The following is a 16,243-nucleotide window of genomic DNA, read 5'->3' on the forward strand; positions in this document are numbered from 1 at the left end:
CATTTGTACCGAGGCGGTCCACCAGGGAAAGAAAGGCTCCCGACCGCCTCATCTTGTAAATAGTTTTCGCTTTGACATTGGCGGGGGGAGTGATGTTGTGTATTTGTAAAGCATGCACTCCCATGTTCCACCACCAGGGAGCTCATCCCCTGAAGTCCCAAGGGATCCCAGCATCCCTTGGAAGCACTGTATATAAGCCGGCCCCTAAGGCCTGTTCCTCACTCCGGAGTGTCTTATTAAAGACTGAGGTCACTGTTACTTTAACCTCCCTGTGTGCAGCCTTATCTGTGTTAGGAACCCAATCGGGTGAACCAGCGAGAGTCTGGTTTTAAATGTTCTTTTCATGAGTAGCTCAACCGGGGGCACCCTTGTGACCGAGTGGGGTCTTGTGCAGTAGCTGAGCAGTACTCGGGACAGGCGGGTTTGGAGTGAGCCTTCTCTTTAAGACTCTGTTTGATTGTTTGTACTGCCCGCTCTGCCTGCCCATTGGAGGTTGGTTTAAACGGGGCTGAGGTGACATGTTTGATCCCATTGCGGGTCATGAATTCTTTAAATTTGGCACTGGTGAAACATGGCCCGTTGTCATGGACCAGTATGTCAGGCAGGCCGTGGTTGGCAAACATGGCCCTCAGGCTTTCAATGGTGGCGGTGGCGGTGCTTCCCGACATTATTTCACATTCAATCCATTTTGAAAAAGTATCCACCACCACTAGGAACATTTTACCGACAAACGGGCCCACATAGTCGACATGGATCCTCAACTATGCTCTGGAGGGCCAAGACCACAAACTTAGTGGTGCCTCTCTGGGCGCGTTGCTCAACTGAGCGCCCACGCTGCATTGCCGTACACAGGACTCTAATTCAGAATCGATACCGGGCCACCACACGTGGGATCTGGCTATCGCTTTCATCATTACTATACCCGGGTGTGTGCTGTGGAGATCCGAGATGAACGTCTCCCTGCCCTTTTTGGGTAGCACTATGCGGTTACCCCACAAAAGGCAGTCTGCCTCAATGGACAACTCGTCCTTTCGCCGCTGGAACGGCTTGATTAGCTCTTGCATTTCAACGGGGATGCTGGCCCAGCTCCCATGCAGTTCACAGTTTTTTACCAGGGACAGCAGAGGACCTTGGCTGGTCCAAGTCCTAATCTGGCGGGCCGTGACAGGTGATTTATTATTTTCAAACGCTTCCATGACCATCAACAAGTCTGTGGGCTGCGTCACCATCAACAAGTTTGCAGGCTGCGCCATTTCCACCCCCGTGGTGGGCAATGGTAGCCGACTGAGAGCATCCGCACAGTTCTTGTTGCCTGGCCTGTGGCAAATAGTATAGTTATACGCTGATAGTGCGAGTGCCCACCCTTGTATGCAGGCTGAGGCATTCGTATTTATCCCCTTGTTTTCAGCGAACAGGGATATGAGGGGCTTGTGATCGGTTTCCAGCTCAAATTTGAGGCCAAACATGTACTGATGCATTTTCTTTACCCCGATTTCTCAATCATGCTGTAGGCCCTCTCGGCCTTCGGCAAGCTCCTGGAGGCATAGGCGACAGGTGCAACTTCACCACAACGTTAGCTTATTGTAATACACACCCGACTCCGTATGACGACACATCACATGCTGGCACAAGTCTTTTACACGGGTTATACAATACAAGCAGCTTGTTGGAGCGTAAAATGTTTCTTGCTTTCTCAAAAGCAATTACTTGTTTTTTTTTTCCCATACCCATTTCTCACCTTAAAGCCATAACACATGTAGGGGCTCTAAGAGGGTGCTTAACCCCGGTAGGAAGTTACCAAAATAGTTGAGGAGTCCCAGGAACGACCATAGCTCCGTGACGTTCTGGCCTGGGCGCGTTCCTGATAGCCTCTGTCTTGGCATGTGAATGCCGAATGCTGTCCGCCGTGATCTTTCTCCCCAAAAACTCCACTTCTGTTGCCATGAAGACACATTTCGACCTCTTCAGCCGCAGCCCTACACGATCCAGTCACTGGAGGACCTCCTCCAGGTTTTGTAGGTGCTCGACGGTGTCCCGACCCGTGATCAATATTTCGTCCTGAAAAACCACCGTGCATGGTACCGACTTGAGTAGGCTCTCCATGTTACTCTGGAAGATCGCTGCAGCCGACCAAATTCCAAACGGGCATCTGTTGTAGATGAACAGTCCCTTGTGCGTGTTGATGCCACTGAGGCCCTTCGAAGACTCCTCCAGTTCCTGCATCATGTAGCCGAAGTCAGGTCGAGCTTGGTGAACATCTTGCCTCCTGCCAGCGTCGCAAATAGGTCGTCTGCCTTAGGTAGCGAGAAACGATTAATAGTTACTTTATAATCGCTGCAAATCCTGACCGTGCCATCATTTTTGAGTACTGGAACAATCGGGCTGGCCCACTCGCTGAATTCCACTGGGGAGATGATGCCCTCGCGTTGCAGCCTGTCCAGCTCGATTTTCACTCTCTCCATCATCATGTGAGGTACTGCCCGCGCCTTGTGGTGAATGGGTCATGCCTCTGGGACCAAGTGAATCCGCACCTTCGCCCCGGAAAAGTTTCCAATGTCTGGATAAAAAAGGGAAGGAAATTTGTTAAGAACCTATGTACATGAGACCTCATCGACATGTGATAGCGCTCGGATGTCATCCCAGTTCCAGCGGATTTTGCCCAGCCAGCTCCTTCCAAGCAGTGTGGGGCCATCGCCCGGGACAATCCAGAGTGGCAATTAATGCACCGTGCCCTCGTAGGTGATATTGACCATGGCGCTGCCCAGGACAGTGATGAGCTCTTTGCTGTATGTTCTCAGTTTTGTGTGGATGGGGCTCAGGGCTGGTCTGAATACTTTGTTGCACCACAGTCTCTCAAACATCTTTTTACTCATGATGGATTGGCTAGCACCAGTGTCCAGTTCCATTGCTACGGGTAAGCCATTCAATTTTATGTTTAGCATTATAGGTTGACATTTTGTCGAAAATGTGTGCACCCCATGTACTTCAGCATCTGCCTCCTCTCTCTGAGGCTCAAAATTGCTTTGATCCACCATGGACCGGTCTTCCTCTGCCACGTGGTAGTTAGCAGGTTTTGCAGAGCTTGCAGCTCGTCTGCAAGGTCGTTGGAAGTGCCCCATTATTCCACAGCTCTTGCAAACATACCCTTTGAAGCGGCATGAATAGGCTGAATGGAAGCCTCCACAAGGCCAACAATGTGTGAATTGCCTTGCATTCATCCTTTGTTGCGGACTCTGAGTCATCTGGGTCACCTGAGGCCTGCTGATAGTTGCAGACTCATGGTTTCTGCCCTGTCCATTTCTGCTTGCAAACACAGTTCCAGTTAATTTATGAACATTGCTAGCACTTATGTGCTGAGAGATTTGTTTGGTGTTATCACTGGTGGACATAAACGCCTGTGCTATCGCAATGGCCTTGCTGAGGGTCAGTGTCTCTACAGTCAAAAGTTTTTGTAGGATGGTCTCGTGGCCAATGCCCAGTACAAAAAAGTCTCTGAGGATTTGCTCCAGGTAGCCATCAAACTCACACTGTTCTGCAAGTCGCCTTAGCTCGGCGATGTAACTCGCCATTTCCTGACCTTCAGATCGCTGGCACATGTAGAACCGAAACCTTGCCATCAGCACATTCTCCCTCGGGTTAAGATGCTCCTGAACCAGTGTTGACAGCTCCTCATACGACTTATCTGTGGGTTTCACTGGAGCCTTGAAGATTCTTCATGAGGCTGTAGGTCGGTGGCCCGCAGACCGTGAGGAGGACCGCTCTCCTTTTTGCAGCGCTTCCTTCTCCGTCCAGCTCGTTGGCTACAAAGTACTGGTCTAGCCATTTGACATAGGCTTCCCAGTCCTCACCCTCCGAGAACTTCTCCAGGATGCCCACAGTCTGCTGCATCTTTGCGTTGGATTCGTATACTCGTCGCCAGTTATTGTGTTTCTAACACAGATGAGACTGCACACAGGGAGGTTAAAGTAACAGTGAACTCAGTCCAGAGTGAGGAACAGGCCTTAGGGGTCGGCTTATATACAGTGCTCCCAAGGGATGCTGGGATCCTTGGAACTTCAGGGGATGCGCTCCCTGGTGGCGGAACATGGGAGTGCATGCTTTACAGATACACAACAGAATGGTGGAGCAGGCTCGAAGGACCAAATGGACGTCTGCTGCTCCTATTTCTTATGTTATTATGTTTCAAAATCTTTCCCTTCATTAAGACTACTACATAATAATCGCAAGAAGACGTGCTGAAGCCAATTATAGCATAGCCACAAAGTGGGGATTGAACTTGGGACAGGCCTGCTCTGCACAACTTTCCTACTCACTACCTTATCCCAACTGAGCCATTGCGATAGTGGAGGAGTTTGCACTGTCGATCCAGTGATGCGGTTTATTGTAGTAATGGGCTTAACTACTGGATCCTATTGGTTCAAAATGATAAGTTAGGACTGAGAATGAAAATTGGGCGAATGATTTTCAGCCAAAGGGCTGTAGTGATACCTGCCCTCCTGTATGGCTCAGAGACGTGGACCGTATGCAGCAGACACCTCAAATTGCTACCACCAACGATGCCTCCACAAGATCCTGCAAATTCCCTGGGCGGATAGCCACACCAACATTAGTGTCCTCGCTCAGGCCAACATCCCCAGCATCGAAGCACAGACTACACTTGACCAGCTCCGTTGGGCGGGCCACATTGTTCACAAACTCGACACAAGACTCCCAAAACAAGCGCTCTACTTGGAACTCTTTCATGGCAGGCGGCAGAGGAAACCTTTTGAGGACACCCTCAAAGCCTCCCTGATAAAGTGCAACGTCCCCATCGACACCTGGGAGTCCCTGGCCAAAGACCGCCCTAAGTGGAGGAAGAGCATCGGGGAGGGTTCTGAACACCTCGAGTCTCGTCGCCGAGAGCATGCAGAAAACAAGTGCAGGCAGCGGAAGGAATGTACGGTAAACCAGACTCCCCACCCACCCTTTCCTTCAACGACAGTCTGACCCACCTGTGACAGAGACTGCAATTCCCGTATTAGACTGTTCAGTCACCTGAGAACTCACTTTTAGAGTGGAAGCAAGTCTTTCTTGATTTCGAGGGACAGCCTATGATTGCAGAGTTGTGGAATAAGTTATCCAGAAGAAGGCCAGTGAAGCATATTGCGCAAGTAGATTCAAGAGGCAAATATTTAGATTCGTGACTGTGCAATGAGGGAATGCTCTGTTTTATAAGGGGAGGTGAATAAACCTGAAAGAGTATGATAATTATAAGCTAAAAGATCATTATAAGGCTGTGTGGATGTTTCATTCAAAAAGTAATTTAAAGATAGCATTTTATGATCAGTTTTTAAAGTGCAAGAGATTATTAATATGTGTCACAGGAGACAAATTAAGCCTCTGTTTTGGATATTAATCAGGGATGGTGCAGAATGGCGGAATGGTGGTGGGGTTGTTTATGTTTTAGTTAGGAATGGGTATGCTACAATGGAATGATCGCGATGTTGTAAATAAATCCAGTAAGAAAAGAGGCAGCTGTTACATTGCCAGACAAAGAAGAAATCAAGGGGCAATCTGAGAAGCTGGATGGTTGAGGCTGATCTATGAAAATGGTATGGTCTTGTTCAAAGATATGCTAATAGCCTTTCCATTTCTTTGAATTGCTCATGTTCCTGTCAATCCCTTGTGTACATGTGTAAGCATCCAGAACATAAGGGGTGTCAGTATTCTACATTGCAATTGTCTTTTTATTAAATTAACACATTGGCAAAGTATAATTTCTTCATGTCTTGTTCTTTTTGATTATATTTTAACTGATTAAATTCAGTTCCATATTTTCTGCCTTTGGCTGCAATTTCTCCAAACAAACATGACTAAAAATTGCGCAAAGTTCGGTTTCAGACTTTTGAAAAAGTCCCTGCGTTCAATCGAGCATTTAATTCTGCACCAACAAACTAATTGTACTGGATCTCCTATTTCAGCAATTGCTAATTGAATTGTGAATGCTTGAAAAGTTTGGGTCCTCTCACAGTTTAATTGTTTACGTCTGAACTGTGCCTGCGAGGAATCTTTTAATTGAACAAATTAGGGTATTGGAATGCTGCAAAGTACAGTGGAAGGAGAGATAGTGGCAGCTCAGAGGGTTTTTCATGCAGTTGTGTAAGCTTTACACTTGTTTATAGCAAAGTATATACACACTAGTACAGGGTATGTATATAGCAGGGGAGTTATCCCCGGTGTCCTGGGCCAATATTTATCCCTTAATCAACATAAGAAAAAAAACAGTTTATCGGTTCATTATCACATTGACTGGTGAGTGCAAATTGGCTTCAAAAAGTACTTCATTGGCTATAAAGTGCTTTGGGTCATCCGATGGTCGTGAAAGGCACTATACAAATGAAAGTCTTTCTTTCATTCTTTCTTTTTGTATACTAGTCTTCTTCTTTCATTCGGCAGTAGCAAAGCAAACCAAATGTCAGTATCTAAGTTGGATATCCGGGCCAAAGCTTCCGGTGTAACAGTGTGGATATATTGTAGGCTGCCTGCAAATTTCCTCTGAGGGCAATGCTCAATGATGTGCTCCAGAGTCTGATTAAGAGCTCCACAATCGCATGATGGGGTATAATACTAGTATACTTGTTGTGCACAATTGGCTGCCACATTTCTTACATTGCAACACTTTAAATGTATTTCATTGGCTGTAAAACTTTGGGACATCCTAAGGTCATGAAAGGTGCTATATAAATGCAAGTTTATTACATACGTATGTGTATATATATACTAATATATATATATACTAGTGTGTGTACATATCTCTATATAGATGTTTTATATATATTATCAAAGAATATAACAATTAGGGGCAGGAGCAGGCCATATGGCCCTCGAGCCTGCTCTGCCATTCAATAAGTTCCTGACTGATCTTCAACCTCAACTCCACTTTTATATCCGATCCCCATATTCCTTGATTCCCCATTGTTATGTTTTCAGTACGACATCACAAATACACAGGCTGTAAGATGGCTGATAACTTCAGGAAGCCTGTCAGGTGACCTGAACTGTTTATTCCTGTAAACAGCACTGGCTGCAATGCCACAGTAGTCCACTGGGTGGGGCTATATATATTACACCCATGAGTCCAAAAATCTATCTATCTCTTCCTTGCATATAATCAACAACTAAGCATTCACAACCCTTTAGGGCAGAGAATTCCAAAAATTCACCACCCTCTGAGTGAAGAAATGATTCCTCATCTCTGTCTTAAATGGGTAACCCCTTATCCTGAGACTGTGCCCCCTAGTTCTAAAGTCTACCACCAGGGGAAACAACCTCTCATAAGTCTAGTGTGTACTATATATATATATATGTACTAGTCCATATACATAGAAAAATAGCAATTATATATACATATGTATATATTTATATATGGATGTTTTATATATATATATACTTGTATTTATCGAACAAAATATATGCATACTAATACAAAGGGGACAAAATTTCCCTGTGTACCTGCCGTTAGCGCCTCCGGGCTAATGGCAGGTGCACAGCAGGGGAATTTTTCTGGGATTTGAACACCATCTGTGGATCATTAGTCCACTAACAAATACACTACCAAATTGAATGAATCAGAGTATTGAAATGCTGTGAAGTACAGCGGAATAGAGATATTGGCAACTGAGGATTTTTGTATTCGGTGGTGTAGCATAAATTGAGCAGTGCCCCATGAGGCTGCCGCGGGTAATGTCAGCTCTAGCTTCATGGGTCGCGGACCAAGCCGCACTTTGCTCGCGGGGCAAAACGTAAAGGCAATTTGCGCGCCGCCATTTCCTTTGCCGACGTAACGGTCGGGCCTTTCACTACCGATTTCGCAAGGGTCCGCGTTGCGATCGGTTTCCGTGCCGGGCTGCGGCCACGGCACCACGCATCCCCAGTGGCCGAGTGGAGGTCCATCAAGAGCCGTGCAGAGCTCGCAGCGTCCCTCCCCTTTAAGAGAAGGGGACGGCCCGTGGAGTGCGTCAGCGCCACGCGGAGAGAGCTCCAACGCTGCTAATGGCCCCCGAGACTGCCCCGAGAGGAAGTGGACCGCACGACATTGCACTCCACTTCCTGTCAGGGGCAGTAAACCCAATTTTGCTTCCGGGGCGGGATCTCTGCGCCGGGTGCAGAATGCCCTGCCTTGGAAAGGTGAGCGTCCCCAACTGGGGCAATGCACAAATTCGGCCCCATGGTGTTACAAACAAGTGTAAAGCTCGCACCACTGAATATAAAAATCCTCAGTTGCCAATATCTCTATTCCACTGTACTTCGCAGCATTTCAATACTCTGATTTATTCAATTTAGTAGTGTAATGCTTATGTTAGTGGACTAATAATCCATAGATGGTGTTCAAATCCCACCATGACATTTTAAGAATACGAATTCAGTTCAAAAAGAAATTGGAAATGTGTGATATATTCACAGAGCAAAGCACACACAGCTCCTAATATGGCAGGCAGCTCTCTCGGAAACCTCCGGAAATCTGCCTGGTTCTGTTTATTATTAACTCTGCACCTGCAGTACACAATACGTCCACATTCATGGTGTGGCGCTACAAACATTACAAGCTTACAGACATTACACTTCTCCCTCCTTAATGAAGAATTTATTGCAACAAACATCATACATAACTTTCATGATTATACATAACACATGATATAAACTTTTTTTTTCATATTTACAAATTTAACTTTACCACTTGTTTTCTGTTTCGAAGAGGATACCTTCGCTTTCGAACAGAATCTTCCAAACATGGAGTCGATTTCACACTCATTCGAGGCTCATCCTGAGGAATGTTTTCTTCCACGGAATTTCCTTGATTTTCATTTGGACTCACTCTAACTTCAGGCTCTTTGTTTTCCTGACTCGGACTCAGGCTTTCATTCTGATTCTCTCCTGGATTTGTTTCCAGTACATTGGATTTAGGATTTGCTACTGCTGTATCAAAACTAGCTGATGAGTCAGAAATAATTGAATCATTCCCATCTTCAACTCCTTCCATGTCTGAAGGTAAAATATGTGCAATATGAACAAACCTAACCTGTCCATTATCAAACATCTTTTCCAAATATGTGCGAGGACCACATATCTTCACCACTCTTCCTGGTAACCACTTTAACCATTTATGGTGATGGTTCTTCATTCTCACCTTCTGGTTTACACACACAATTTCACACTCCTCTCTTTTACTCTACCTCTGTCATGATTCTCTTTCTGTCTTAATTGTGTCTCTTCTACGGACTGTGCCAAATTTGGCTTTAACAACGAGAATCTGGTTCGAGGCTGTCGTTTGAGAAACAACTCTGCTGGTGTTCTACCAGTAGTTGTATGAGGAGTATTTCGATATGTAATCAAAAAATTAGCAAATTTGTGATCCAATGAAAACTGTCGTTTCCTTGGATTTGGATCTAACATTTATTTTATGAGGGCACGTTTTACAATTTGTACAGTGCGCTCTGCTGTACCATTCGAAGCAGGATGTTATGGTGGAACCTTGGTATGTTACACACCATTTTTGCTCGTGAATTGTGCAAATACTTCTGAATGAAATTGTGGTCCATTATCCGAAACAATCTAACAATCTTTTCAGGGCGGCCAAATGAAGAAAATAATTTTCGTAAAATATCCAATGTTTTACTTGTTGTTATTTTCCACATTGGAAACACCTCAACCCACTTCGAATGGCTATCAATCATAATGAACAATTGTTTTCCTTCTAACTTGGCAAAATCAATATGTAGCCTTTGCCACACCCTGGGAGGCCATTTCCATGGCTGTAATGGTACTGGTGGTGGTTGCTTGCTTACCGATTGACATGTCGTACACTGACTCACGATTTACTCGATATCTTTATCAAGACCTGGCCACCATAAATAACTGCGTGCAAACCTCTTGGTCAAGCATATTCCCAGGAGCTGGTCATGGAGGTCTCCTAATAATTTGGACCTGAATTTATTTGGTATAACCACTCTTGCACCACACATGATACAATCTTTATCGACTGATAATTCATTCCTACAAATGAAGAATGGATGTGTATCTTTGTCTGTTACCTGGTTTGGCCATCCATTTGCAATATACTCATATATCTTTGACATCACTGGGTCACGTTTGGTTGCTCTACCAATCTCTTCAGCTGTGACTGGCAGTTCATCAATGTATGAAAAATAAAACACTTTTTCCCTATCGGGCGTAACTTGTGATGGGGAAGGCAATCTAGACATTGCATCAGCATTACTGTGATCAGCTGATCGTCTGTATTCAATATCACATGTATATGCTGACAAAATCAAAGTCCATCTCTGCATTCGGGCTGCAGCGAATGTTGGAACTGGGGATTTTGGATGGAGGATTGCTGTTAGGGGCTTATGGTCTGTAATGATGGTAAACTTACGACCATGCAAGTATTTGTGAAACTTCTTGACCCCAAAAATGAATGCCAAAGCTTCCCTTTCAATTTGCGCATAATTACTCTCACTGGCCCTGACAGTGCGTGAAGCAAAAAAGCAATTGTTCTCTCCTCCCCACTACGTGATACACGAGAGATCACTGCCCCAACTCCATATGGAGAGGCATGACATGCTAGCTTAAATCTCCTTAGATATGTCATAGTGACCTAACATGGTGCTCTCTACCAATTTGCTTTTACACTCCTTGAATGCTGTATCGCACTCTTTTGACCACTTCCAATGGACCTGTTTTTTCAAAAGTTCATTCAGTGGATGTAATACTGTAGCCAAATTTGGTAGGAACTTCCCATAATAGTTCAAAAGACCCAAGAATGAACCAAGTTCAGTGACATTCCTGGGAGTGGGTGCATTTCTAATTCCATCCAATCTTTCCATGGTTAGATGTAAACCATCTTTGTCTACTCTGTACCCTAAGTACTCAACTGAGTTTTTAAATAACTCACACTTACGAGCAGATACTTGTACTCTGTACTTCTCTAGCTGTTTGAGGACTTCATTCAACATGTTATTATGAATTTGCCTATTTGGTGCTGAAATTAGTATGTCATCCAAATAACATACTACCCCTTCAATACCTTGCAAAATCTGGTTCATCACCTCTTGGAATATGGCAGGGGCAGAACACACTCTAAATGGTAGCCTATTAAATTGATATAGACCGAGATGAGTATTTATAGTCAAACATGACTTGGACTCCTCATCTAGTTCAAGCTGTAAGTAGGCATTCGTAAGATCCAGTTTTGAGAAGATCTGACCACCTGTCAGTGTTGTGAACAAATCTTCTATATTCGGCAATGTATTGGGGACATTACCCTCTAGAACCTGGTTTAAGGTTACTTTATAATCACCACACAATCTTACCTTACCATTGGACTTAGGTACAACAACAATGGGTGTAGCCCAATTACATCGATCTATCTTACAAATAATGTTCTCAGTCTCTAGTCTTTTGAGTTCTTGCTCAACTTTCTCCTTGAGTGCATATGGTACGGAAAGTGGCTTGTAGTAAACCGATCTAGCATCCTTCTGTACCCTGACACTCACCTTGAAGCCTTGGATCAGACTGCCCGTTTCGCAGAACACCTTCGGATACTTCTTGATAACCTCATCCGTTGATGAAAATCTCTCTTCCACACAGAAAATCTTACTCCAATCCAGCTTCAGTGAGCTCAACCAATTTTTTCCTAGTAAGGCAGACTTGTCTCCTTTCACTACTATTAGAGGCAAGTTCTGAAATTGATCTTTATATTTCACCGGTACGGTGATACGGCCTACAACAGGAATTTTCTCTCCCGAGTAGCCTCGCAGCTCTATCTTGGATTTCTCCAGTTGGAAATCACGCAATTTGTCGAGGTACAGCAACTCCAGTACTACACTCACGGATGCACGCTTGCCAATTTCCATTGGTATCTTGAATCCCGCAACATCAATGTGGATTTTGATGCTTTCCGAATCGCTGTCCGTTAACCTCGTGCTCCTGATGATGTGTAACTCTAACATCTCCTCGTCCTGTTGTTGTTCTTCCATGCTGTGTAGTCTCTTTGGATTTCTACTCATAGCTTTGAACGCTGGACTCATAGCTTTGGAAGCTGGTTTACCCTTCAGTCGGCATGTCTTCGCAAGATGCCCAGTTTTCCTGCAGAAGAAACACTCTGCCTTCACGTATGGACAACTTTGAGCAATGTGTTGTCCCATGCACCTATAGCATGACTTCGACGCTCTGTTAGAGTTTCCAGTTTCTGAGACTTTGGGCCCCCACCATCTTTTACCTCGAACCTGCAGGTGATTTACCTCCGTTGACTGACGACCGTAATTATTATTTAATTCTCGGGAATATTGTTCGGCCATGCCCATCGACCTCGCTGTCCGACAAACAATCTCAAAAGTCCAACTCATCCGTCATCAATAACTTCCTTCTGTTCGCATCATTTTTCACCCCACAAACAAAACGATCCCGTAATGCTCGGTTTTGAAAGTTTCCAAAATTACAGTGCATCGATAGCTTTTTTAATGCTACAATGTAATCACTGATACATTCATCAGCCTTTTGATTCCGAATCCCGAAACGATAGCTTTCAGCAATTTCTAACGGTTTGGGGTTATAGTGCTGCTCCAGCTTCATTAAAATCTCTTTAATCGTTGTGTCCTTTGGCTCATCAGGCACAAGCAGATTTACAAGTGTTTCGTACAATGCCGAACCCGCCTCCGATAAGAAGATCGCTTTCTTACTTTCCAACACAGCCCGGTTCTGGACTGCATTGTCTGGAACTTCAATTATGTTATATGCACTGAAATACATTTCTAGCTGATCCACATACGCTTTAAAATGTTCCCGGTCGTGTCTATATTCCCCTAAATGTCCCATTACACCTGTGGGTGCTGCGATTTTAATCTCTAGCTGTTCACACCATGTGCTGGATTTTACCTCGTATTTTGTAGCTTTTTTCCAAAGACAGAAACTTCAGAAGTATCTCTGTTGGCTGGCTGAATCCTTCACCAACAAAATTTAAGCTTTAAATCATCTGAAAAATCCCATCTCAATCGCCAAATGTGATATATTCACAAAGCACAGCACACACAGCTCCTTACATGGCAGGCAGCTCTCTCGGAAACCTCCAGAAATCTGCCTGGTTCTGTTTATTATTAACCCTGCACTTACAGTACACAATATGTCCACATCTACACTGTGGAGCGACAAACATTACAAGCTTGCAGACATTATAAAATGAAATAAAATTGGTGCCAGCAAAAGTAACCATGAATATTATGGAAGTATGAAGTTGACATTATGTACTCAAGTCTTAGAGTGGGCCTTAAAGCTTTTGATCAGAGGCAAGAGAGCTACCAACTAAGCTAATCTGACACATGAGAAATATGGCAAGTTTACCAAATGAGAGAATAGGAGAATTTGAGTGCTACCACCTCGAAGGACAAGGGCAGCAGGCGCATGGGAATACCACCACCTCTAAGTTCCCTTCCAAGTCACACACCATACAGCCTTGTAAATATATCGGCCATTCCTTCATCATCGCTAGGTCAAAATCCTGGAATTCCCTCTCTAACGGTATCTTTACCGCACGGTCTGCAGCGGTTCAAGAACGCAGCTCACCACCACCTTCTCAACGGGCAATTAGGGACGGGCAATAAATCTGGCCTTCCCAACGATGCCCATATCCCATGAATGAATAAATAAAAATGAAGAGCTATATTTGGAGAATATTTTGGGGTTTAAAATTGTCAGGGGCCGGCATATAATGTAGGTGATAGAAAATCTGCAGTATGTCTTGCGCGCCACCTAATTTTTTTCATATTAACTTCAATCAAAAAGAACTCCGACGGCATGAGAAATGGACTGCCGATTCTCTAATGCCCATTAATTGCTACCGCTTGAGATGAATTTATACTCCTTCGTGTCCTGCTAAATTTGTGAATCTAAGTTGTATTTTGACATTTTTTATAAAGAGACTTTTCTCATGCTAACTGATGGAAATTCCAGTCAGCTGTAATTTTAATTATTATTGCTCCTCGCTCGTCATCATTTAAAGCAATACGTGTCGCGTCGTTCCCCTGAGGTGGCAGATGTAGTACCCGATGTGAAACTGAGCTTCACCAACCAGCAGATCCCAGGTTTGTGGTGAGGTAGCTAATGTCGTCATGGTCAGTCGTTGCCACACGCCAATTGGCTTCAACATCACCAAGGAGAGAATTAAAAAGTCAGTCAAGGTTTCCAATCCTGGTTACTATCTAAAAAGAAAAAGACAGACTTGCATTTATATAGCACCTTTCACATCCACCGGAGGTCTCAAAGTGCTTTACAGCCAATGAAGTACTTTTGCAGTGTCGTCACCTTTGTACTGTGGGAAACGCGGCAGCCAACTTGCGCACAGCAAGCTCCCACAGACAGCAATGTGATAATGACCAGATAATCTATTTTTTTGTTATGTGATTGAGGGATAAATATGGGCCACGACACCGGGGAGCACTCCCCTGCTCTTCTTCGAAATAGTGCCAAAGGATCATTTACATCCACCTGAGAGGGCCAACGGGGCCTCGGTTTAACGTCTCATCTGAAAGACGGCACCTCCGACAGTGCAGCACTCCCTCAGCACGGCACTGGAGTGCCAGCCTAGATTTTGTTTGTGCTCAAGCCCTTGGAGTGGGACTTGAAACCACAACCATCTGACTTTATAGTCATTATTAAAGCTATACCTTGTACTATGTTGTGAATTGTAAAACGAGAGTGTTCCTCATTGGCTCAGGCTGTGCAAATTTCCAATTTGCTCACTTCCTCTTTGACTGCTACCTCACATCCTGACTCTCATGCATGTTACTAAGCAACGTGATAATGACCAGATCATCTGTTTCTGTTATGTTGATTGAGGGATAAATATTGGGCAGGACACCGGGGAGAACCCCTCTGCCCTTCTTCAAAATAGCACCATGGGATCTTTTACATCTACCTGAGAGGGCAGACGGTGCCTCGGTTTAACATCTCATCTGAAAGACGGCACCTCCAACAGTGCAGCACTGGTAAAGTGTGTGTGTGTGTGTGTGTGTGTGTGTGTGTTTGAATGGGTAGATCGGGTTCATATTTGATGCCCTCCAAGGATGAATACTCATCATTCTTCTTGGCGGCAGGTGAGGCATCACACCAGTGACGCAGCCTAGATAATGGGCTTAAGTCTCTGGAGTGGGACGTGAACCCAAAAACGTTTGACATAGAGGCGAGGGTGCTAGCACTGAGTCATGGTGGATAGCGATGTCCTGGAGTGTCGCTAGCACCGGGGGAACTGTACCGTATCATCAGTTCGAATAGCAAAAAGAGAAGTTTTGTATTATCAAAAAGCAACTGCGAAAGGATGTTAAAAAGCCGATTCTCAATTATTGGCACCAGCGGGTGACATATATCCTATCTTGCAGCCACGGCTGATTGCTCTTTGGCTTCACCATATCAATTGAAGGTGTCTAATCCTTTGCAGAATGAATTAATTTTACAGCACAGCAGGAGGCCATTTGCCTGTGACAGCTCTTTGAAAAAGTTATCCAATTAGTCCCACCACCTCCCGCTCTTTCCCTATCTTCCTGCAATTTATTTTTCCTTTTCAAGTATTTATCTAATTCACTTTTGAAAGTCACTCCTGAACCTTTCTTCCACCGCCATTTCAAGCAGTGCGATCCAGATCATAACTCGCTGTGATAAAAAAACGACTGCACCTCATCTCCCCTCTGATGCTTTTGCTAGTTATTTACATAAGAATATAAGAAATAGGAGCAGGAGTAGGCCATACAGCCCCTTGAGCTTGCTCCGCCATTTAATATGATCATGGCTGATCCGATCATGGTCTCAGGTCCATTTCCCTGCCCACTCCCATAACCCCCTATTCACTTATCGGTTAAGACTCTTCTATTTTTGTCTTAAATTTATTCAATGTCCCAGCTTCCACAGCTCTCTCAGGCAACGAATTCCACAGATTTACAACCCTCTGAGAGAAGAAATTTCTCCTCATCTCAGTTTTAAATGGGCGGCCCCTTATTCTAAGATTATGCCCTCTAGTTCTAGTCTCCCCTATCAGTGGAAACATCGGGGCCAAGTTTCGGCCTGAGTTGCTCCTGTTTTTTTGGAGCAACTGGTTTAGAATGGAGTATCTTAGAAATTTGAATTCTCGGCATTTAGTTTGCTCCAGTTCTAGTCAGTTAGAACAGTTTCACTTTGAAACAGAATTTTTTTTTCAAAAGGGGACATGTCCGGCCACTTA

The 16,243-nt window shown here is 44.5% G+C and overlaps 1 protein-coding gene across 1 annotated transcript in view; it reads left to right on the plus strand.

The window, feature by feature from the left end:
* The window catches only part of LOC139253699 (contactin-associated protein-like 5), a 1,150,822-nt gene that overhangs the window by 613,090 nt on the left and 521,489 nt on the right, over positions 1–16,243 (plus strand). The gene's annotated exons all lie outside the window — the stretch shown is intronic.

The sequence above is a fragment of the Pristiophorus japonicus genome, chromosome 3 (assembly GCF_044704955.1).
Source record: "Pristiophorus japonicus isolate sPriJap1 chromosome 3, sPriJap1.hap1, whole genome shotgun sequence".
NCBI lineage: Eukaryota > Metazoa > Chordata > Chondrichthyes > Pristiophoridae > Pristiophorus > Pristiophorus japonicus.